This window comes from Bos taurus, chromosome 8 (assembly GCF_002263795.3).
Source record: "Bos taurus isolate L1 Dominette 01449 registration number 42190680 breed Hereford chromosome 8, ARS-UCD2.0, whole genome shotgun sequence".
Lineage (NCBI taxonomy): Eukaryota > Metazoa > Chordata > Mammalia > Artiodactyla > Bovidae > Bos > Bos taurus.
In genome coordinates this window covers 22,500,256-22,523,464 of record NC_037335.1, presented here as the reverse complement: position 1 = coordinate 22,523,464, position 23,209 = coordinate 22,500,256, and the positions used below count along the sequence as shown (strand labels likewise).

The window sequence follows — 23,209 nt, the reverse complement described above, 5'->3', positions numbered from 1 at the left end:
TTTTCAGAGACTTTGTACTATTTGAATGTAATAGTTAATGGATTCTTAAGTGGTTTTAGTAAGACCATTCTCACCACAAGAATGGAAAATTGTGCACTTTATTTCTAATCTAATGCCACTGCTCCTCTGACAGCAGGTACCGGTCCTTAGCCTGCAGGCTGGCGACCCCTGCTCTACTCCTATTTTCTGAGCATAAACTTGCAAATTAAATTAACAATATTACTTTATCTATTGTTGAATGCCGGAGTTGTAAATGACCTTAAATAGCATGTAATCTCTGCTTCCCTTTCTCTTCCTGAAAAAAACTCGTTCTGAAGCCAAAAAATGGGTAGAAAAAAGGAAGCATTGCCCTGGAAGGGGGCAGGGACCCCTGGTGGTCCAGATCCCATGGTGGGATGGCAGAGTTCAAAGAGGGTGGGGCATGTCTCCAAACAGAGAGATTACCTGGTATGAGATGTTGGAGCCTGAGAAGACTGAGTATCTTCAGGGAGTGGGGAGGGCAGCTGCTTTGAAAAGTCACAGGCTGAGCTGGGTGAGAAAAGCAAAGTTTCCAATGGAAAAAGTTTCAAAGTACTGTACTACAAAATTTTATTCTTTATTTGTAAAAGTTGTATAGATTTAAGGTATACAATGTGAAGTTTTAATACACATGTACATCATGAAATGATTATGACACTCAAGCTAACGAACATGTCCATTACCTCACATAATTATGTAAATACTTACTAGTTTTAAAAAGTGAAAGAATAACTTTACAGTGGAAAAGCACAGTAGCGGCAACCTCATTCACAGGATCAAAGTGAACCCCAAATGGGACAAACTGAAATCATAGATGACCAGAAAAGATGCAACTCAAACAACACAACATCCCCTTTGCACTCTTACTGCCAAGTGTAAATAACTTTAATCATGAAGCACCATTACTTAAACTGAGGAACACTGCACAAAACAAAACAAGTCAAAAAGATCAAAGAACTGCTACAGAATGAAAGTAACGAAAAGAAACTGGATCAAACTGGGGTCTCCTGCATTGCAGGCAGACTCTTTACCAACTGAGCTATCAGGGAAGCCCCAGCTTAAATAACCCATTTTTGAAATGTGGTAACTGAGGCATCATAGGGGAAAGTATCCTTCTTTTTACACACTATCGTCACCTTTACTGTTCTTTATTCACCTTTTCATAGTTTAATTTAAGCCAAGAATGGCAAAAATGCAGGGCAAAAAAAGGCTACACTCCCCACTATGAATATATCAATATAGCATGATGTTTTAGCCCATGAACTCTAAAATGTGGCATATTAGATTTAATCCCAACTTTATCTAATTTGTCTGCTGGTTGGTCTTGGGCAAGCTATTAGCATTTCTGTGTCTCAGTTACATTAATGTAAAGATAACTGTCATAATGGCATCCCAAATAGATGGAGAAACAGTGGAAACAGTGTCAGACTTTATTTTTCTGGGCTCCAAAATCACTGCAGATGGTGACTTCAGCCATGAAATTAAAAGACTCTTACTCCTTGGAAAGAAAGTTATGACCAACCTAGATAGCATATTCAAAGGCAGACATTACTTTGCCAACAAAGGTTCGTCTAGTCAAGGCTATGGTTTTTCCTGTGGTCATGTATGGATGTGAGAGTTGGACTGTGAAGAAGGCTGAGCGCCAAAGAATTGATGCTTTTGAACTGTGGTGTTGGAGAAGACTCTTGAGAGTCCCTTGGACTGCAAGGAGATCCAACCAGTCCATTCTGAAGATCAGCCCTGGGATTTCTTTGGAAGGAATGATGCTGAAGCTGAAACTCCAGTACTTTGGCCACCTCATGCGGAGTTGACTCATTGGAAAAGACTCTGATGCTGGAAGGGATTGGGGGCAAGAGGAGAAGGAGACAACAGAGGATGAGATGGCTAGATGGCATCACTGACTCGATGGACGTGAGTGAACTCCAGGAGTTGGTGATGGACAGGGAGGCCTGGTGTGCTGAGATTCATGGGGTTGCAAAGAGTAGGACAGGACTGAGCGACTGATCTGATCTGATCTGATCTGATGGAGCTTTTGTAAGATCTAATTGATATAATCCAATTAATGTGCTTGTCTCAATGTATGGCACATGGTCTGTGCTCAATTAATAATATTAATATGGTATTTGTATTAGACATGATTAATAGATTATAGCACTCTTTTCCACTGATCCCTAGGTAACTGCTTTCAACATAGCTCTCCAAGCAGACCCCAAGCTATTAATCACAGCTGCAAATAAGATGCTGTCTATCTTCCATGGATGATTTTTCAGTAAATGTCGATTACATAACATGTACTGTTCCTCACAATACTAATTTATTTAACACATTTTTATTGATTGCTTATCTTCCTATCACTGCTTTAGACCTATTATTCAGTGAGGCAGGGATAAAGATCATCAGAATGTGGTTTAATTGGATTAGGATGGCTGAGGAGGGAGAAAACAATAATCAAATTATATAGTATAATATAAAATAAGAGTTTAGATCAGAATAAGATCAGTTGGGAGCATCTTTTGTTCCTATCTACTGACCTCTTGGTTATAGAACTTCCGTACATACAATGAGCAGAGGAAGCAGCCCCTGCAGAGAACCAGTATTTAAGAAGTGAGTAAAAGAGGACACCATGAGGGAACTATAGTGACTACTACACTGGTAGAAGGAAAAGCCATTTTTCAGGAAAGAAGGACAGTCTAACAGTGTCCAATGCTGCAGACTGGATAAGCAAAATAAAGTACTTGAAAGCATATGTTGGAGTTAATGCCTTGGAAGTCACCAGTGACTTTGATAAACAGAATTTTTCAATAGGGTATTCTGGGTGGGAGCCAGATTTCAATGGTTTTAAGAAATGGAAAAACAATGTAAGCAATGCCAACAAACATTTGGTCACTCCAGGGAGGAGAAAAATAAGAGTGCAAGCAGGAGTAGGATGTTAAATCTTGAACAGTTTTGTTAATTTCTAACTTTTGACTTGTTTTTAAAGTGAGAGACTAGTGGTTGGCTGGAAGAAGTCAGTAGAGAGAGAGAGGAAATGGAACTCAAGGCATGCTTGGTCTTTAGCAGGAAGGAAAGAGGAAAGAATAGGCATTGACACAGGTGTGCAGGTGTGGAAGAGGAAGTTCAGAATTTTATTCTGATGGTTTCTATTTGGTTTCTCGGTGAAGTGGGAGGTTAGATCACTTTAAGGGCCATCCTTGGGATCAATATTTGCCTTGGCACATGCTATTTCTTCTGCCTTCAAAAGTTCCTCTTATTTTCCAACCCCTCTTCTCTGAACTTATATGCCTCCCAGAGGGCGCTAGCGATAAAGAATCTGGCTGTCAACGCAGGAGACACTGCTGCTGCTTGCTGCTGCTGCTGCTAAGTCGCTTCAGTCATGTCTGACTCTGTGCGACCCCATGGACTGCAGCCTACCAGGCTTCTCCGTCCATGGGATTCTCCAGGCAAGAACACTGGAGTGGGTTGCCATTTCCTTCTCCAATGTATGAAAGTGGAAAGTGAAAGTGAAGTTGCTCAGTCGTGTCCGACTCTTAGCGACCCCATGGACTGCAGCCTACCAGGCTCCTCCATCCATGGAATTTTCCAAGCAACAGTACTGGAGTGGGGTGCCACTGCCTTCTCCGCAGGAGACACAAGAGACATGGATTTGATCCCTGGGTCGGGAAGATCCCCTGAAGGAAATGGCAATCCATTCTAGTATACTTGCCTGGAGAATCCAATGACAGGGGAGACTGGTGGGCTACAGTCCACGTGGTTGAAAAGAGTCAGATACGACTGAGCATGCACACACCATATACATGCTCTTATAGCCCCATTCATTGTTCTCATCATGGTCTGTAAGATTAGCCAAGTCTTTGTTTTGCTTACATTGAAAAAGTCTGGCACATTATATTTCTAGCTCGGAATATAGCAGGGATTCAATTAAAAATTGGATGTGTAAGTGTTTTTAATTCAATAAAAGAAGGAGAAGTATTCTAGGTTTAAGAGAAGGAACAAGATTTAGGGTTGTGATAGCAAAGAATGTGAGGAAGAGACGGCTGATCAGGTACGAGAGTAATATTGACCTGGTGTGATGGTCATTTATGTGTTAACTTTGCTGGGCAACAGAATTTAGATACTTGGCAAACATTATCCTTGATGTTTCTGTGAGAGAGTTTCTGGATGAGACTTAAATCAATAGACTGTCCTTCATATTGTGGATGGGCCTCATCTAATCAGCCAGAGGTCCAAATAAAACAAAAAATAAATCTCCTCCAAGCAAGAAAGAATTCCACAGTGACTTGAATTGAATCAGCAACTTGCCTTGTACAGCCCACTGTACAGATTTTGGATCTGCTAGCCTCCAAATGTGCATGTCACTGTGTACATACACACATCCCATTAGCTGACTATTACACTAGGTAGACTGCTGAACCTAAGTTAATAATGGCATCAATTTTACCTTGCTTTGAGCAGAAGCAGAGAAAGTCCACAGTCCACCCAAGATTGGGGTTTTGCCAGGTGATATTCCACTGAATGACAATGAAATAATTTCAAGATATTAGTAAGAGTAGTGGAAGTGCTGGGCCCTGGAACTGATAATAGGTGAGTATGGACTATATACCTAAGTGATCAAGTTCAGGAGTGGGACAGTTCTCCTAAAACCCTCTGATCCTATTTCACAACTGACTTCTGATTTTCTCTAGTTTGAATACTTGGTTAGATAACATTGTTACTTGTGTGTCCATATATAAGGCAATATCCAAATAATAGCCATTGCTTACTGAATATACACTGTCTAGGAAACACTTCTGAAAAAGCTTTATGTAGTCAGTCTTTAATCTTCTTCCTTTCTCTCCCTTTCAAACCTCAGCAGGATTTTTTAGTAAAATAATATGAAGAGAATCTCTTAGTATTATAACACATCAAAGTTATGAGAAGTGGTCCAGATAACGAGAGAAATTTGTCCTATGTTTGTTCTGGCAAATTAAATGACCCAAGCTTTTATAAAATAGACAGTAAAAGGTACCCAAAGCTCTTCAAAGAGAAAAGCTTTAAAAAGGCAAGTATGAGGCATAATCTTGAGGACATTTCATCTTGTGGCCAGAAGTGAACCAGGAAATTAGGCAGGGAAGGGAAGAGAGGTTTAACCCGAGGGAAAATGAAGGGGGGCAATGAATGGGATGGGACCCTGGACAGCTGTCCAAGATGGTCTCTATGGACTGAAAAGTATCTCAAAGGGAAAAGTAAAGAAATGGCTTGTATTTTCTCTGACTGCCAAGTGGGTTCACTGCTGATTAACAGTAAGACAATTTTCTTTCCAGTACTAGGCAACATACCCACAATTGTTCAAAATCATTTACTTAACTAACAATTATACCTCTTACTTTGAGGGAGACATTGTTCTAGGCAAACTACCAATATTAATTCATTTAATCCACACTATTCTATGAAGTATTATTATTATCCCCATTGTACAAACAAGGATGTTCAAAGATATATTAAATACAAATGCTGTATATCACTAAGAAAATGCATTATTATTATTTCTAAATTTTGTTTAGGATTTTGGGATTAACATATACACACTACATAAAACAGGTAAATAACAAGGACATGCTGTATAGCACAGGGAACTCAGTATCTTATAATAATATATAATGGGAAAAAAATTTAAAAAGTATATATAATTAAAAAAGAAAAATTCTAATTTTTATAATATGCTCGAGAGGGAGGTCTTATCTCCACTTAAAAATGAAAAAGAAAAAATACTTTTGATTTAAAGAATTAAATAACATTTCCAACCCCATGGACTTGTACTCCCTGTTATGAGGAAATAATAGGGTCAAGAATTACCCTCCCATCATAAACAACTAGAAAACTAGACAAAACACAGGCAACAACAATTTTTGGTCATTGGATAACAGGTAGTGGAAGACTGTGATCCTTGAGATGAGAAACAAATGACGCTTTTTGCTTGGAGGCAATTTCTAGACTAGACTGCAGGGAGGAGAAACCTCCCTGGACAATCTGAATTGAAGAAAGAGAGATGAGAGTTTGTAGCGCTCAACATAGCTAGAATTTGCAGGGCACAGTAGCCACCAGAGAAAACACAGGGCACAGTAGCCACTCAAACTATCTAAAATTTGAGAGGTATATTCTCGAGCCTTTGGGTGTTATAATGTGTATATATGTTAGGTAAAACCTTATGAAGCACAAACAGTAAAATCCTCAGAAGAAAATAATTACCATGAACTTTTAAGCTAAAGAGCATATGCAGGATTGGAAATCATTGAAGTTTCCACCAGCCACATAGGAGAATACATCAGGCATTCTATTAGAGACCCATTAAAGAGCCACTTTTTATATGTGGAACTAAATTAGTCCTAAAGTAAAGACTACTCTAGACCTCTCAAGAGAGCTTAAGAATAAGACTAGAAAAAACCAAACTCATCTGCAATCAATATGACTGCCTGACAGAGCAAAATCCAAGATGCTTACAAGAAATACATAAAAATCCAGCATACTAAAATATAAAATCACAATGTCTGGCATTCAACTAAAAATACTGCACATATAAGGAAATAGGAAACTATGACCCATACCTAGACGAATAATGAGTTAATGAGTCAGAGAAATAATGGAGTCAAGCCCCACCCTGAAATCTGCTTCTGAAATCCAGCACTCTAGAGGTGCAGTACGTGGAGAGTTAGTTAACCTTAGTAAGTCTCCATTTTTGTTAAACTGGCATGCTAATAATAACATGGAAGTTATAAGAGTTAAAATAAGGTAACATACATGAATTGCCTAGTATCAGCAATTTAATATTTACTTATTTCTTGCCCTTCTGAAGTCCTCTTCCCCCTTCAGTTCATATTTACCTAATATTATGAATTCTTCCTCAGATCAAAACTGAACTAAGATTCCATATCACTGGCCTCTGATGTCAAATATCTCAGTTTAGGCTTATCAATTCTTCCTTTCCTGAAGCAACATTTGAAGGATTAAAAGAGACAAACACCAGAGAAGCCACTGTAACCTCACAGAGCTTTATCACATTTGGGGTTCATTAATCTCAGAGTCTCGAGAAGACCTTGGTCGGCTTCACTCCTTTGTAGAGCAAAGAGAAAAATAAACCAGGAGACTATAAAATACTCGAGTTGGAACATTTGCCGTTTGACTTCTTAACCTAGCCTACATTTCTTCGAGGCTCTAAGCAACTATCAAGAGACAGAGTTGTCTAAAATCAATACTGCTACCTTATATAGCCATCCAAAAGCAGATAATGAAGACTGGTGCCTACCTGGCCCAGAGATCAATGAGTTTGTCGAGTAACGTAGTCTAACCATCTAGTCATACATTTCTTTTGGTATAGGACTGGAAGGATGATGATTGCAGAGGTTATGACCGAAAGTGGTTCCAGGAAATTCTTAGATTGGTGAGAGTATTACCAAAAGACCAATGAGTTGGTAGGGTATCTAAGTGGTCTATAAATTGCCATGCCAGGAACACAAGTTCACCTGAATTTAGTAAAAATACTCTTTGTAGGCTAAGATAAGAAGTGTTGTCTCAAGTAAACAATGTGCTCCTCTAAATAAATAAACTAAAAACTAAGACAAGATATTGTAACTTAAAAATCTCACTAAAGGTGTAGTAGTAGATTTGCAAAGTTCTTTATGAAGGCTGAAAATCTATGCCTAGAAGAACATGGAGGCAGAAACACTGAACAGATTTACTTAAATTCAATGTCAATTTTCTAGGCTTAAATTCTTATTAACATTGGGTCAATTTATCTTCATAATCAACTTCCTGAGGGCACCTCAGTTTGATCCATCTATCACTGTCAAACTTCACTGCATTGCAGGTGGATTGTTTACTAGCTGAGCCACCAGGGAAGCAACCTACTAAGTCAGGAAACCTAATCTGTGCGGCCTTGGGTCACATGTGAATGCAAGATGAGGAAGGTCATTCTAAAGATGTAAAATGGGGAGACTGCTTCCCCAGAGTGGCCCCTCTGGGAATTCAAGATGAGATGCCTTAGAAATGGTAACACACAGCCAACAACAGGTAGCAACTGAGGCGTGGGTGGAGCAAACTTGAACAATGACAGGGTCTTTGATAAGTATCTTGTGTGGCGACAGTTCTCCCCTTTGGGGTATAAATAAAGGTTTTATAAAAAGTCTTCAGACTCAGAAACAAATGTCCTCTTTGTCACTGTGACTGGGTAGCAAATACAGCCAGGTCATAAAATGAAACCATTCATTAGCCTTGGGAATATAAATGGAGACTCTTCCTGCTCATCTCACCCATCCTGAAAGTCAGAACAAGACTAAGATCACCCTGAAATGAACTGACTCCCCTGCTGGCGGTGTACTGATACTTTCCAAATGGTTTAGTTACACCGGTTTCTGACATCCTTAGGATTTTTTTTTTTTAGTATGCATCAGTATATTTTTTTCAATTTTTTTCATCAATATATTTTTTCAATTTTTAAAATTAAATTTTATTGGACTATAGTTGCTTTGCAATGTTGTGTTAGTTTCTGTTGTACAGCAAAGTGAATCAGCTAAAATGTTTATATATATATCCCCTCTTTTTTAGATTTTCTTCTCAGGACTCATAATACCATGTACAAGGCAGAAAACAGCATTTTAAAAGAAAGCATCTTATATCATACACTATGCTAAGTCACTTCAGTCGTGTCTGACTCTGTGTGACCCCACAGACGGCAGCCCACCAGGCTCCCTCCCTGGGACCCTCCAGGCAAGAACACTGGAGTGGGTTGCCATTTCCTTCTCCAATGCATGAAAGTGAAAAGTGAAAGTGAAGTCGCTCAGTCGTGTCCGACTCTTAGCGACCCCATGGACTGCAGCCTAACAGGCTCCTCCATCTATGGGATTTTCCAAGCAAGAGTACTGGAGTAGGGTGCCACTGCCTTCTCCGATCATAAGAAGGGGGAAAATGGACACTATGAAATACTGTCAGTCAGCTGTTACTGGGATAGAGTTGAATACAATGTATTGTACTACTATAACTCTGAGGTTATTTGGAGGAATTTCAGAAACCAAGGAAACACATTATTTTATATTTGTTACATGGACTTTTAAAAAACATATAATTTTGAATCATAGCTCATGGCCACATTTTTTGTATTTTCACATTACCATCCCACACAGTTTAAGAAAAATATTGCTTTTTTTAATCCCCAAAGAAGGGTACGAGGCTAAAAACTATAGTGCTTAATTTTAATTTTAGTAAAATTGAACTTTTCCATCTCTAATTCATGTCTACTCAGCCATAATTAGAAAATCACACACTGATGTGAAAAGAAAAAGTGCAGATACGTGTGGTGGGAGAGAAATAAGGCAGGAGACCAAGGGCATGAAGAAGGGCAATAGGTACAAAGCATTTTGTAATTCACTAAGTATAGGCACAACCACTCTTCTAAACAAGAAAAGCACTCAATTTTCTGAAAGCCTAAACATTTTATATTAGACTTATTAATTTTAAAATTATTAATAATTAAGGACTTCCCTAATGGCTCAGATGGTAAGGAATCCACCTGCAACATGGGAGACCTGGGTTCGATCCCTGGGTTGGGAAGATCCCCTGGAGAAGGGAACGGCTACCCACTCCAACATTCTGACCTGGAGAAATTCTATGGAGAGAGGAGCCTGGAAGGCTACAGTCCATGGGGTTGCAAAGAGTTGAACACAAGTGAGTGACTTTCACTTTTATTTTCAAGATAAAGAAGACCACTGGTTCTTGGACTCAATAGAACAAAGATTTTGCAAGTTAAAGCTAGATGATCTACTGCTAAAATGAAATAATGGCAAGCATTTCTCAATGCATATACAGTAAGTTAATGAACAGTTTTCTAAATTGTAAGCATCTTCATCATAAATTGGTCTTAAACCAGTAGTGTGGGCAGCAATTTATCTTGATATCTCAAGGTGGTTTCTGATTTGTCCATAACATATAAAGGTTGTTATAGCAATAATTCATGAAGTTCTTATAATAACACCATGACTCCTACATGTTTTCTCCCTTAAAGGCATTAGAAAACAATAGACTAAGACCACTGAGCTTAAATAAATAAAGAGAAAGGTACCCAGGCATCTTTCTGTGCTTCAAACAAAATGAGGACTCTGGCTGTTGTCTGTGGGAAAGAAGAGCCGGCCCTTTAGGCAATGTTGATACCCTTGGCCATCTTTTCAAAGGATGACGTTTCAGCAAGTACTACACAGTTAATTTTGATACTTTTCTGGAAGGCAGTGCTGTCCTTAATTACTCTTGATGTTCCTCCTAAAAGGAACTTGTTTTTTAAGTACTTGTTACTTTTTCAAAATCTAGACAGTGAGGGTTTGATACGACCTACTTAATGAAAATTGTCACTTTAACAAATATTTACTGACTGCCTGTCAATAACAGCAGTGATATCTACTCTTCATTTGATTGCTTAGAGACTGGTTTTGATTTTTACATCAGTGTTTTTCTAAATTGTCACTCCTCTTGGCATTCCTGAGAGAAAAATTAAGTTGTTAGCTTTCAGATTCTCTTGTAATTTTGCCATCTTTTAAGAGGAACTGAAGAATAAACCCTTAAACCAACATGCATTAACAAGGAATTACAAATATTAGCTAAACGCAAGAGAAATGCCATAGAAGCCTTTGCATATCAGCACACTACTTGATTACTATTTTAAAATCTCAGTCCATTAATGCTTAAAAAAATTAAAGGAATGCTAAACTCTTTCTGGCTATAGCCATAAAAGGATGTTTTCAGCACATGAAGAAAAGTGGAAGATGAGATTAAATTAGAAACAGGCTATTTTTCTATGGGGCCTATCATTTGCTGATATGTATGTAATACTCTGTATTACATAACTTCAGAATTAAATCAAGGTTGAAAGGTTTTGGAAATTCACAAGATATTAGACTTGACTTCTTTAATCTAGAAAAGCCTTTTCTTCCTATGATTTCCTTAACTCAATCACTGAACATTATTTTTGAGTTTAGCATTAAAAGATCTAATCTAAAGTAGAACATGAAGAGTTCCAGTCTCACATGTACTTCAGAGTTTATTCAAAATTCTTGACAGCAATGATGAAGGATGGTAAGAGAGAGGACAAACACCAGAAAATGGGAATTGATGTGGGTTATATCATGAAAAGACGAGGAAAAGGAAAGACAAGGAATCTTTAAGGGTTAAGACTTTTTGGAGTATCTGCATACTTAAATCTTGCAAGTATGTGAAGAAGTCCCATAAATGGGTGGTTTGATGAACAAAGTTCATTATGACATAGAGGAGAAATAGAGGAAGGGAAAGCCAAGAATTGGGGATATATTTTTTAACCAATAAAATTATTTTAGTGTTTCTGTTAGTGTGTGATTAGGATATATTACAGTAGGAAAATAATTCTAAACTTTTAAGCATATGTAGGTATATTAATATTCAGTCCTGGCATTTGTTGAGTGTAAGCAGACATTCCTCACACCCTTTATGAAGAGACCCTCTGCCCACAATGTCTATGTCCTAGGTAGCCACGCAGAGGTGGTACGTGACACAAGAAGTGGCTCCACTAGGACCCTGTGATGTGGTCAGGTACAAAAGGAGAGCTGAACCCATCAGCTTCTCGCTCTTGGGAATTAGAACTGGGATACCTGGAGACCCTGTTACAATTAACAGTGGGAGGTGAAGCTAAACGGTTGTGGTGCAGACAGTCTGTAGGAGCAGGTGGCGGCACTCACATAGCAGCTCCTTCTAAACCAAAGCTATGAGAGAGAGAGAAATGAGTAATTAGAGAAGTGTTGGAGAAGACTCTTGAAGAGTCCCTTGCACTGCAAGGAGATCCAACCAGTCCATCCTAAAGGAAATCAGTCCTGATTATTCACTGGAAGGACTGATGCTGAAGCTGAAACTCCAATACTTTGGCCACTTAATGAGAAGAACTGACTCAATGGAAAAGACCCTGATGCTAGGAAAGATTGAAGGCAGGAGGAGAGGAGAAGGGGAGGACAGAAGATGAAATGGTTGGATGGCATCACTGACTCAATGGATATGAGTCTGGGTAAGCTCCGGGAGTAGGCAATGGACAGGGAGGCCTGGCGTGCTACAGTCCATGGGGTTGCAAAGAGTCAGACATGACTGAGCAACTGAACTGACTGAACTGAGAAAAGTGCACTGAAGAAGAAAATGGGAGTAGACTTTCAGAGAGAACGAGGAAGCCATGAGCAACACACACATAGGAAACAACAGGTGAAGAAATGGGCATTCCCTTATAGCTGCTTTGACTCTTGACACTGTCTAGTTGCAGTCATGAATCCTTACACTGGACCCCTTCTCCCTGAGGTAACCTGAGACTCTGACCTTTGAAATCAGTAGAGCTTAACCACAGCAGTAGCTTATATAATAAAGCACTCCCCAAATGCCTGGGCAAGGAAATGAGCTCTCAGTGAGCAGACGGCCTGCAGCAACTGTAGTGTTTCCATGTGTATGTTTTATAACTTAATAAAAGCTGATCCCTTGGAAGTACTTTGTACATTATACAACCATCATGGCAGATTCATCAAACGTATTGTATGTGTAAGGTTTTCTACTAGGTACTGTGAAGACATATACAGAAGTAACACAGGCATTCTCCCTTCACAAAGCACCCTTAGGAGTCTCTGACTAAACTTACAACACCTCTACCTTGGAATGTAATTCTTTGATCATTTTCTATCTAAATCAGGTTCCCCTGTCATGTTTCCATATGCAAAAAAGTACTATCCTATCAGTTTCCCTGGTAGCTCAGCTAGTAAAGAATCTGCCAACAATGCAGGAGACTCTGGTTCGATTCCTGGGTTGGGCACTCCAGTATTCTTGCGCTTCCCTGGTGGCTCAGACAGTAAAGAATCCTGCAATGCGGGAGACCTGGGTTTGATCCCTGGGTTGGGAAGATCCCCTGGAGGAGGGCATGGCAACCCCTCCAGTATTTTTGTCTGGAGAATCCTCATGGACAGAGGAAATGGCAGGCTACAGTCCAAGGGCTCACAAAGAGTCAGACATGACTGAGTGACTAAGCACACATAATAATCAAACTTTGTAACGGCTTATCTCTTTCCTTAAACTGTAAGCCATGGAAGGTACTGACTATGTATCTGGTACATGATATGTGCTTAATAAGTATTAAATGATAAATAAAAAACTGAGAAGTCTAGGCCAAGACACAGAAGGTTGAGCACCAGACTTCTATAATTCTCAAAAAACTGCTAGAGTTTTTACAGTCACTGAAGGCAGTGATGCAGAATCATTAAATTTAGGGAAACTATTCATCTATAGACGCTAGTGATTTTAATTATAAAAGATGGGTTTTCCAGAAAGATTTAGATAGGAAACAAATTTATGCTTCAGTTCAGTTGCTCAGTCATGTCCGACTCTTTGCGACCCCATGAACCGCAGCACGCCAGGCCTCCTTGTCCATCACCAACTCCCAGAGTCCACCCAAACCCATGTACATCGACGGTGATGCCATACAACCATCTTATCCTCTGTCATCCGCCTCTCCTCCCACCTTCAATCTTTCCCAGCATCAGGGTCTTTTCCAATGAGTCACCTCTTCTCATCAGGTGGCCAAAGTATTAGAATTTCAGCTTCAACATCAGTCCTTCCAATGAACACCCAGGACTGATCTCCTTTAGGATGGACTGGTTGGATCTCCTTGCAGTCCAAGGGACTCTCAAGAGTTTTCTCCAACACCACAGTTCAAAAGCATCAATTCTTCTGTGCTCAGCTTTCTTTATAGTCCAACTCTCACATCCATACATGACCACTGGAAAAACCATAGCCTTGACTAGATGGACTTTAATGGCAAAGTAATGTCTCTGCTTTTTAACATGCTGTCTAGGTTGGTCATAACTTTCCTTCCACGGAGTAAGCACCTTTTAATTTCATGGCTGCAATCACCATCTGCAGTGATTTTGGAGCCCCCCCCTCAAAAAAAAATTTCTGACACTGTTTCCACTGTTTCCCCATCTATTTCCCATAAAGTGATGGGACCGGATGCCATGATCTTAGTTTTCTGAATGTTGAGCTTTAAGCCAATTTTTTCACTCTCCTCTTTCACTTTCATCAAGAGTCTCTTTAGTTCTTCTTCACTTTCTGCCATATCTGAGGTTATTGATATTTCTCCCGGCAATCTTGATTCCAGCTTGTGCTTCCTCCAGCCCAGCGTTTCTCATGATGTACTCTGCATATAAGTTAAATAAGCAGGGTGACAATATACAGCCTTGATGTACTCCTTTTCCTATTTGGAACCAGTCTGTTGTTCCATGTCCAGTTCTGTTGCTTCCTGACTTGCATACAGATTTCTCAGGAGGCAGGTCAGGTGGTCTGGTATTCCCATCTCTTTAAGAATTTCCCACAGTTTATTGTGACCCACACAGTCAAAGGCTTTGGCATAATCAATAAAGCAAAAATAGATGTTTTTCTGGAACTCTCTTGCTTTTTCAAAACGGTATAGTGGGGAGAGGGTGGGGAATAAATTAGGAGTTTGGTATTATCAGACTCACACTACTATATATAAAATAATGAACAAAAAGACCTACAATGGCACAGGAAACAATCTTGTAATAACCTATAATGGAAAAGAATTTGATAAAAAAATATATAAAACTGATTATATATACACAGATAAAATGAATCACTTTGCTATACACCTAAAACTAACACAACATTGTAAACTAACTGTATTCTTTTTAAAAATGGTTTAAGTTTTCAGTCCGTGGCCTTGTTACCAGTTAAATTTTTACCTTCATTTTTTTCTTTTTCATTCTGAAGTGCTGATTCTTCTAAGATTAGAAACTGATCTTCCTCAAATTACCTCCTTTCTCTTTCTCCTCACCTCTCTCCCCACAATACAGCAATAGAGTCAACCTATTTTTTAACGGTTAGTCACCGAAGTCTACTATATGGATCCCTTACACAGTTTTAGAAATCGGGAAAGATTTGCAAGTGAAAAGGCAGGTGAGAAAACACAGGCAGATACCATCTTGGTCACAGAAATTCCAAATGCTCTTCTATAAATTCTTTTAAAAGCCAGGTAATTAATTTGGAATCAGCATGTCAAGTCATTCATTTTTCAGCAATTAGATAGAACATATTTCCAAAAAATGCTATGAAGGTGGCCTGCTTCCCATCTTCCTGTAATGCCATCCTAGTTTTGTTTCCTCACACACGCTAGTTTTGTTTCCTCACACACGCTTGATGATCTCCTCAGGACACATCTTTTTGGACCTCTAGAATTTTAATCTGAAATTTAGCAAATTATCTTTGCTGACATTTTCTGATTTGCAATTCTCATGACATACACAGGCAGTGTAAGGCCAATCTCTCAGTGGCATCTTCCAATTTAAGACTTTGAAGGCTCTCTAGACTACTTAAGAAAGGGTATCTGCTTTTGTTGCATAAACACAGGTGATGTGCCTGCTCTGTCAATGGAAACTGCCACCTTTGGACACTAAGGATCCTTTTATCTAAAGAAAGACCACACACTTAGTCTCAAATATTTGCTCAATTGGATATTCAACGTATAAATGGACTTTCTTCAATTCAGTTCAGTCACTCAGTCATGTCCAACTCTTTGTGACCTCATGGACTGCAGCACACCAGGCTTCCCTGTCCATCACCAACTCCCAGAGCTTACTCAAACTCATGTCCATCGAGTCCATGATACCATCCAATGATCTCATCCTCTATCGTCCCCTTCTCTTTCCACCTTCTATCCTTCCCAGCATCAGGCTCTTTTTAAATGTGTCAGTTCTTAGCATCAGGTGGCCAAAGTATTTGGAGTTTCAACTTCAGTCCTTCCAATGAATATTCAGGACTGATTTCCTTTAGGATGGACTGGTTGGATCTCCTTGCAGTCCAAGGGACTCTCAAGAGTCTTCTCCAACACCACAGTTCAAGAGCATCAGTTCTTTGATGCTCAGCTTTCTTTATAGTCCAACTCTCACATCCATACATGACCACTGGAAAAACCATAGCTTTGACTAGACTGACTTTTGTTGGCAAAGTAATGTCTCTGCTTTTTAATATGCTGTCTAGGTTGGTCATAACTTTTCTTCCAAGGAGTAAGTGTCTTAATTTCATGGCTGCAGTCACCATTGCAGTGATTTTGGAGCCCCCCCAAAATAAAGCTTGCCACTGTTTCCACTGTTTCTCCATCTATTTGCCATGAAATGATGGGACCGGATGCCATGATCTTAGTTTTCTGAATGTTGAGCGTTAAGCTAACTTTTCCACTCTCCTCTTTCACTTTCATCAAGAGGCTCTTTAGTTCTTTGCTTTCTGCTGTAAGGGTAGTGTTATCTGCATATCTGAGGTTACTGATATTTCTCCCAGCAATATTGATTCCAGCTTGTGCTTCATCCAGCCCAGCATTTCTCATGATGTACTCTGCATATAATTTAAATAAGTTACCAATTGGGCTTTGCTTTCAAAGACACAACATGTATTATCTTTAGATCAGGGAAATATTAGTAGTTCTTGACAGTAGCTAATTATACAATCATATATGCAATGCACTGGCAAAGTCTATTAACTCAAAACTCAAACTCAAAACTAAAATTTTCTTCATCTATGAATAACACATACATTTCTCAGTTTGGACCACGCTTTGAGGAGACTTTAGGAAACATCTCAGGCAATCCATAAAGTTCTCCCCTGCTGCTCCAGAGCAGGTTTTTGCTTACCCACACTCCCATTTTTCAAAATCTAGGTATGTAGGCAGTGCTTCCACAATCTTTGCTATATACACTTATCATAAATATAACATTTTAAAACTCTTAAAACATTAAAACAAATTTACTTTCAAAAGGAAACTCTAACATGTATTTTTCTAATATACATTAAATAAGTACATAAAATCTTTGTATGAGAATAAAACACATGATCAAAGTCTCAGTGAAACTAAAAGTGGTACTCTGGTCTGTTTGGAGACATGTGTGGCCAGAACAGGAAAACAACTGCAATGGACGCTCTAGGTGTCTTTTTGCCTCCGCATTCCCAGATGAGCAGAGCTGTTAGTTCTGCTGCTATAGATATACTGACAAATAATGAGAACCCTATGATTTAAAATGCTATAGCCAGGTTCATAATAAAATGTTTCAATTTTATTAAAATTTCAATCATTCCAAAAGCAAACTTTTACATGGATAAAGGGAGAAAGGGAAGGTTGGAAAGAATTTATAAACAGTATCTTAGGACTTCATACGACTTCATCCCATTTCTGAAGCAGTTTCATAATTTGAACTTCATAATAAGCCAATGAGATAAGAGAAATGTATAGGAGTCATAGAATTATTATTATCATTATTTGAAGGTCAGTAAAATAAACCAGTGTTAAAACACGATAAGAGAAGCTGGATCTTCAAGATAAAACTAACTACAATATCACCTTTTTTTCTTTTTTGATTGGAATTAGAAAATAAGTGATTCAGACTAAATGAGAACAAACTTCTGCCTTTTAATTCAAAATCACAATTTTTAGGTGATTTTTAAATTGGACAGTAACAACATAAAGCAACCAAACACTTAACAAAGTGTAAATTACTACTGAAAATCTCCAACTATTTTTTGTAGACTGTCTTCCAACTTGCCTACATGCTTAGTTTGTAGCTGTATTTTTCTTTTTTCTTTCTAGTGTAGCATATCGTCTTCTACAATTACCCCAATTTACAAATAAGCTAACAGATCAAATGATTTGTCCAAATTCATGTATACAGTTAGAAAATAACAGAACTGGGATTAGAACCTAGTTCTTTTTGCATATTATGAAGTTCTTTCTATTACACCATATTGTCTCAGAGAGAAAAAGAGGTCTCCATTTTAAAAAAAAGTCCACAAAAGTCTGAACCAAAGAAATAGGTCAATTAAGATGTAATCCTTTAGTTTATAGAAAGATTACCACCATAGAAGTCCTATAAATGTTGAAAATTTCCCTTCTGCATAATCAGACTTAGTTTCTAGCCTCCAGGAGCTCACATATCATTTGCAATTTAACAGAAATCTTAAGAAGAATGTATAGTTAGAGGCATAGGATTTTGGTCAATATCAAGTCAATTAGAAAAGAAAAAAACATTTTGGAAACTGTAATGTGATCCAGCAGAGAAAAAATAATTGAAGTTAAAAACAAGCCCACAGAAGCACATCTGCAGCTGATGGTGCTCCTGTATGCAGTTATATGGCCTGTTTATATAAGAAACCTCAGGGTATGAAGCACAATTACAAAACACTGCTCCAGTTTTCCATAAGCACAGATGCAGTGGGAAAGCAGCCTGCTTTCATGACCATGCCCAAGTTCCATACTGGAAATTGCATATGATTTTAAAAAATCTGCCCTGTGGTTCAGGATTTATTTAAGACAAATGTTCTTGAAATATGGTACACTGTCAAACTGCATCAAGAAAAGGTGCTTGTTAAAAATGAAGATTCCTGAGTCTCAATCAAGACTTATTCAATTAGAATGTCCAGGGGATGGTCTGGGACACGTTTTTTTTTTTTTTTTTAAACAAGCTCTCCTAGTGATTGATAATACAACACTAAAGTTTAAAAACCACTGACTTGAGGAGATATTGGATACTTAAGAAAATTAATTTTTTAGCCTCTCATTTTGATGTTCCTAGAGCCCAAGTTTTGTTTTTCCCCCCATGATCTCTTAAAATCAATCACAGTTTGGGTGTTTATCGAATTACAGTAAAACACACTAAGATGTTAAGGAGTCATCTCAGTGAACTTAGGGTTCATTTCCATCATAGATCCAGCTCATCAAGACATCAAGGGGGTAGTGGATATCTTTCAATGGATGTAGATGAGTATAACAGAACTCTGAGAAAGGTAGAAACAGCCCAAACAAGCTCACAAAACAAGTTTTGAGAACTAAGTTATGGGTTAAAAAAAAAAGTATTATACAACAGCAGTTCTAGAATAGACAGAATGTCCTAGCCTATTGATTCTGCATCCATTTTCTTTACTAGCAAGATAAAGAATGAATAAGGTGAGGTGTATCTCTGATTTTAGCTACGGCTATTGTGCAGATTCTTAAAAGAATGAATGGATAGTCATCCATCGTATCTATTTTTATTCCAGGTGCAGTGTAAGTAAACATTCTAAGTTTGGGGGTAAAAAAAGTCATGGGCAATATTAGCTTACATAATGACCCTTGAGGGCTGGCTGCTCTGTGCATTTATTTCTGGCTGATAACTTGAAGAATTCAAAGAACAAAAAAAGGTGATACATACACAAACCATCAATACTGAGATGATAAATCCGTACATAGTTCAGGTTAGGAAGGTAGCATAATATTACTTAAGTTACTTATCATACTGAATTTATAAAATGTCTCTAATCATCCTCAGGTATCAATAGAACTTTTACAAGACCTGTAAACTAAAATTGCCATACTTTGTATATTTTTGTTAAATTCACAGCTGAGATTAATATACTCTGAGGTGGCAAGACAAAAATGTATAATAAACACTTTCTGGATGTTGTAGTTATAATACCAAGAGTAACGATAAATAAGTCACAAGTAGTAACTGTTATTTTATTTCTTGGAAAAGCATCAAAATCAAAATAAAATTAAGTTTATTAAAAGCAGAACTTTTTTTTACTAAAACTTCAATGCTTAAAAACAGGATCATCAAGCAGCATTTATCACATATTTTTATTCTGTTAAGTGAATCAGTAAAAGTTGCTTTTAAAAGAGATCCACAGCCAATGAGCAACTCTAGAAATACAAGAAGTTAGAGGAGTGAGAAGCAAACCACAGAGGAGAAGAATCTGAGACACTGGACAATGAATTCCTTGGCCTTTCAGAACCTCTGTCTCTCAAGAGAAAAGCTCATGTGTTTTGGCAGAACACTTCCACACATCCCATGGCTGACCACCTGTTTCTAGCTAGAGAAAAGTTAACTTTTCTTGGTAGTAAAATAAAATGTTTTGGGTGTCTACTACAACTACTACACATACCTCAGGAGTTTTAGACAGTCACTTTTTAGACACAAAGAAAGAACCATCTGGCTAAAACATCTCATTTCTTTGTCTTAGGAATCCTGAAGGGTTAGTAATATTATCTTCAATTTACAATTGAGAAAATTCTAGTTCAAAGGTTAAATGACTGTCCAAGAACACCAGTGGTGAGATTCGAACATAAGTTTTATTTTGAAGCCCATGCTTTCCCCACTATCATGTGCTGACTTCCATGAGTCTATGGACCCAATGATAGACACAGTCATCCCTCAGTATATGGGGGGCAGGGACTGATTCCAAAATCCATGGATGCTCAAGTCCCTTATATAAAATGATGTAATACAGTTAGTGCTCTGCATTTGCATGTTCAATCAACTTTCGATCAAATTTCAGTCTGAATATGGAGGACTGACTCTATGCTGGGACTGTTTTAAGGAGTTAGATTTGCAAGCCTGGAAGGGTTTTACCAAAAGCATTCATAATGGGAAGAGATTAACATCTTTCCTGCAAAGAAAGTTAGGATGGAGTTTCAAATATATGTATTAAGGGCTTACCATGTGTCAGGGTCTGGGAATACTGGGGTTGATCAAGACACAGGGTCCCTAACACTCAAGGAGCTTACAGTCTAATGAGGGAGATGAAGACACTTAACCAGCCAACAAATGTGTTTCAGATAATGATCAATGTTTTGAAAACATAGGGCAGGACTCAAGCAAGATGGATAACGGGAATGTGACAGCTGTTGAAAAGTGTGATCACGGCAGGCTTCCCTGAGGAAGTAATGTTCTTATTAAGACCCAACTGAAGAGGAAGAGGCAGGAACATCCTGGATGTGTTCAGAGATCAGCCAGAAAGGCCAGCAAGGCTAAAATGAAGAGACTCAGAGCATGGCAGGTGAGGTCACAGAGGTGAGTGGGGCTGCATCCTGGCAACCCACATCCAGGGAAGGGCACGCCTCCAGAGCACTGCATGGGGGAGCGGCCTGCAGGTGGCCATGGCTGCTTTCGGACAAGAGAGATGGCAATATGTTGGCATAGCAGGTTCGCAGTTCAACAGCTATGCCAGCATCTTGCCTCCTCTCCAGTTCCAAGTTACAGGAGCAACACCAAGACTCTTCGGTGTTTTGCTTTTCCAAAATCTTCCCTTCCACCTGAGGGAGGCAAAGCACATTTGTTAATTGAAAATGCAAACTGGTTTCTGAATATTACATCACAAGTCTTAGAGCATCCGATTTTGAAGATGTAGTTCAAGCATAGGAAGGTTGTGGCTTAGTTTCTTTTTTTTCAAGGCCTTTGATCTAAAATGAGCCCTGAGAATATTTACTGACTGCTTATGAGACAACAGGGGTGGTGAGGAGGAATTCTAACAAAAATTTTAAGCCAGTAAAGTCTAAAGTTGATGACAGTTAATTATAGGTGATTACCACTATATCTACCGCCCAAGGTACATTCCAGTGGCTCTCAGTACAGTTTAATTTTTTACTCTAATAACTCTATTGGTCAATTCCTGCCACTTAGATGTACTCAAACAATAACAAACTGTCACCATGCGATGTATAGTTCACTGCTTTATGTGCTCTGAAGAACAGGGCCCCTCTGAGCCAATAACTCCCAGCTGGGAACGTAATCCAGGAGTGCATTTGCAAAAGCACCACTCTATGTGCAAAGATGTTCACTGAAACACTGATTTTAATAGCCAAAGAACTATAAACAACCTGAATGTCCATCAACATGATTGATATTGGCTAAATTATGACTATAAATTATGATACAGTCTCACGATCATGTATTTTATCATTCTTACAAAAGATCATAGCATAAAAATAATGATGTGGTGTATAAGAACTTTTGTGTAAGTGAAAAAGTATGCATAATCACAGACATAGCCTGGGGTGTACATATAAATTTCTTCCTGAAGGGTACGTGAATGCTTTATTATTTTAAATAATGTTTATTATTTTTAAAGTAATCGGGTGACAGCATTATTTAGTTTTCTTCTTTATATACATTTCTAATAAATATTATTTACCAAAAAATGAACCTAAGATATACCCACGTAAAGATAAAACATTCAGCTGCACAGTGCTACCAAGGTACAGCTAAGAAAGAATCATGCTCACTTAAACTTGATTAATATCTACTGCATTTGCCAGAAACAAAGCTTATTGTTTCCTAAGTCTGAAGCTAGGTAAGTGAACACACATTCACTTACCCATGTGTGCACTTACCCATGTGCGCTCTGTGGTATGCATTTCTAGTGGGAGGACAGGAGGTATTGAGGGTTCTATTGCACAAGACCCTGTAAAAATTGTCCTGGGGCTAGGGAACTGGTGGAAGAGGTACTAACTGAAATTCTGAAATTCTAGATTACAATTCAAGTTGACTATGATCTATTAATGTAAAGGTATTTAGGAATTTTTGGTTCATCAAGCACAGAACATTAGTTCAAAATTAATGGTAAATACAATATAGATTAGGTTATAAAATGTACCACTGAATCAAGAAGATTTAATTAAATCAAATTTCTCCCCAAAGCTTAGTTTAAGAATATTCCTAATATTCATAATTCAGAGACAGATGTAGATTAATCATTTTAGAAGGAACACACAATGTATTTGAAAACAATAATTCCCTGTGACTTCTTCAGATTCATCTTGCACATGCAAAAGAAAACTGAATGTCAGCAACTATCTGATGTACCAGTCAGATACAGCAGATACCTGAGAATTCACACAGGCTGCTTTAAATGAAGATCACTTCAAGGGAAAGATAGGATGAAATAATAACTTGTCCTATGTTCCTCTTCCTTATTTACTTGCATTTTTTTAAAACAGGAAGAAATTTACTTTTGTAAGTTCTCAAATAATTGCTCAATTTATAATTTAAAAGTCTAGAACATGGGCATGTCCTTCTCCTGTTAAAGAAGCTGCTGCTTTTAAAAAAGTTGGGTCCTTTTGCTAATTTCTCTGATGTATCCAGGGAATACGGCTTCCATCAAACACTGGTAACAGGTACCTCCTCACCACATACACCTTAAGACAAATTTCTTGCAAAAATACAGCCTAACCATGAATTATGTTACAACTGGAAAGCAGGAAAAATATTATGGGTACCTGATTATAGCCTTTAGCAGTCAAGGTTAAACTCTGAAAACTACTGTCAATGAAATACCCCGGAGAAAATGCAGGCCCTGTTTGTTTTTTCCC

General features: G+C 38.3%; 1 protein-coding gene and 1 non-coding gene across 3 annotated transcripts in view; both read right to left on the bottom strand.

The window, feature by feature from the left end:
* Positions 1-23,209, bottom strand: part of IFNE (interferon epsilon) — a 75,334-nt gene that overhangs the window by 23,463 nt on the left and 28,662 nt on the right. Inside the window, exon 2 of one of the 2 annotated variants that reach the window (XM_059889366.1) lies at positions 1-23,209. This exon is cut by the window's left edge and continues 21,436 nt beyond it. The exons of the other annotated variant lie outside the window; for it this stretch is intronic. The gene's annotated coding sequence lies outside the window, so the exon portion shown is untranslated. 2 annotated transcript variants of the gene reach the window in all.
* On the bottom strand, positions 21,010-21,103 carry MIR31 (microRNA mir-31). Its single transcript, NR_049716.1, has one exon. It is a non-coding gene; the product is annotated as a microRNA mir-31 (primary transcript).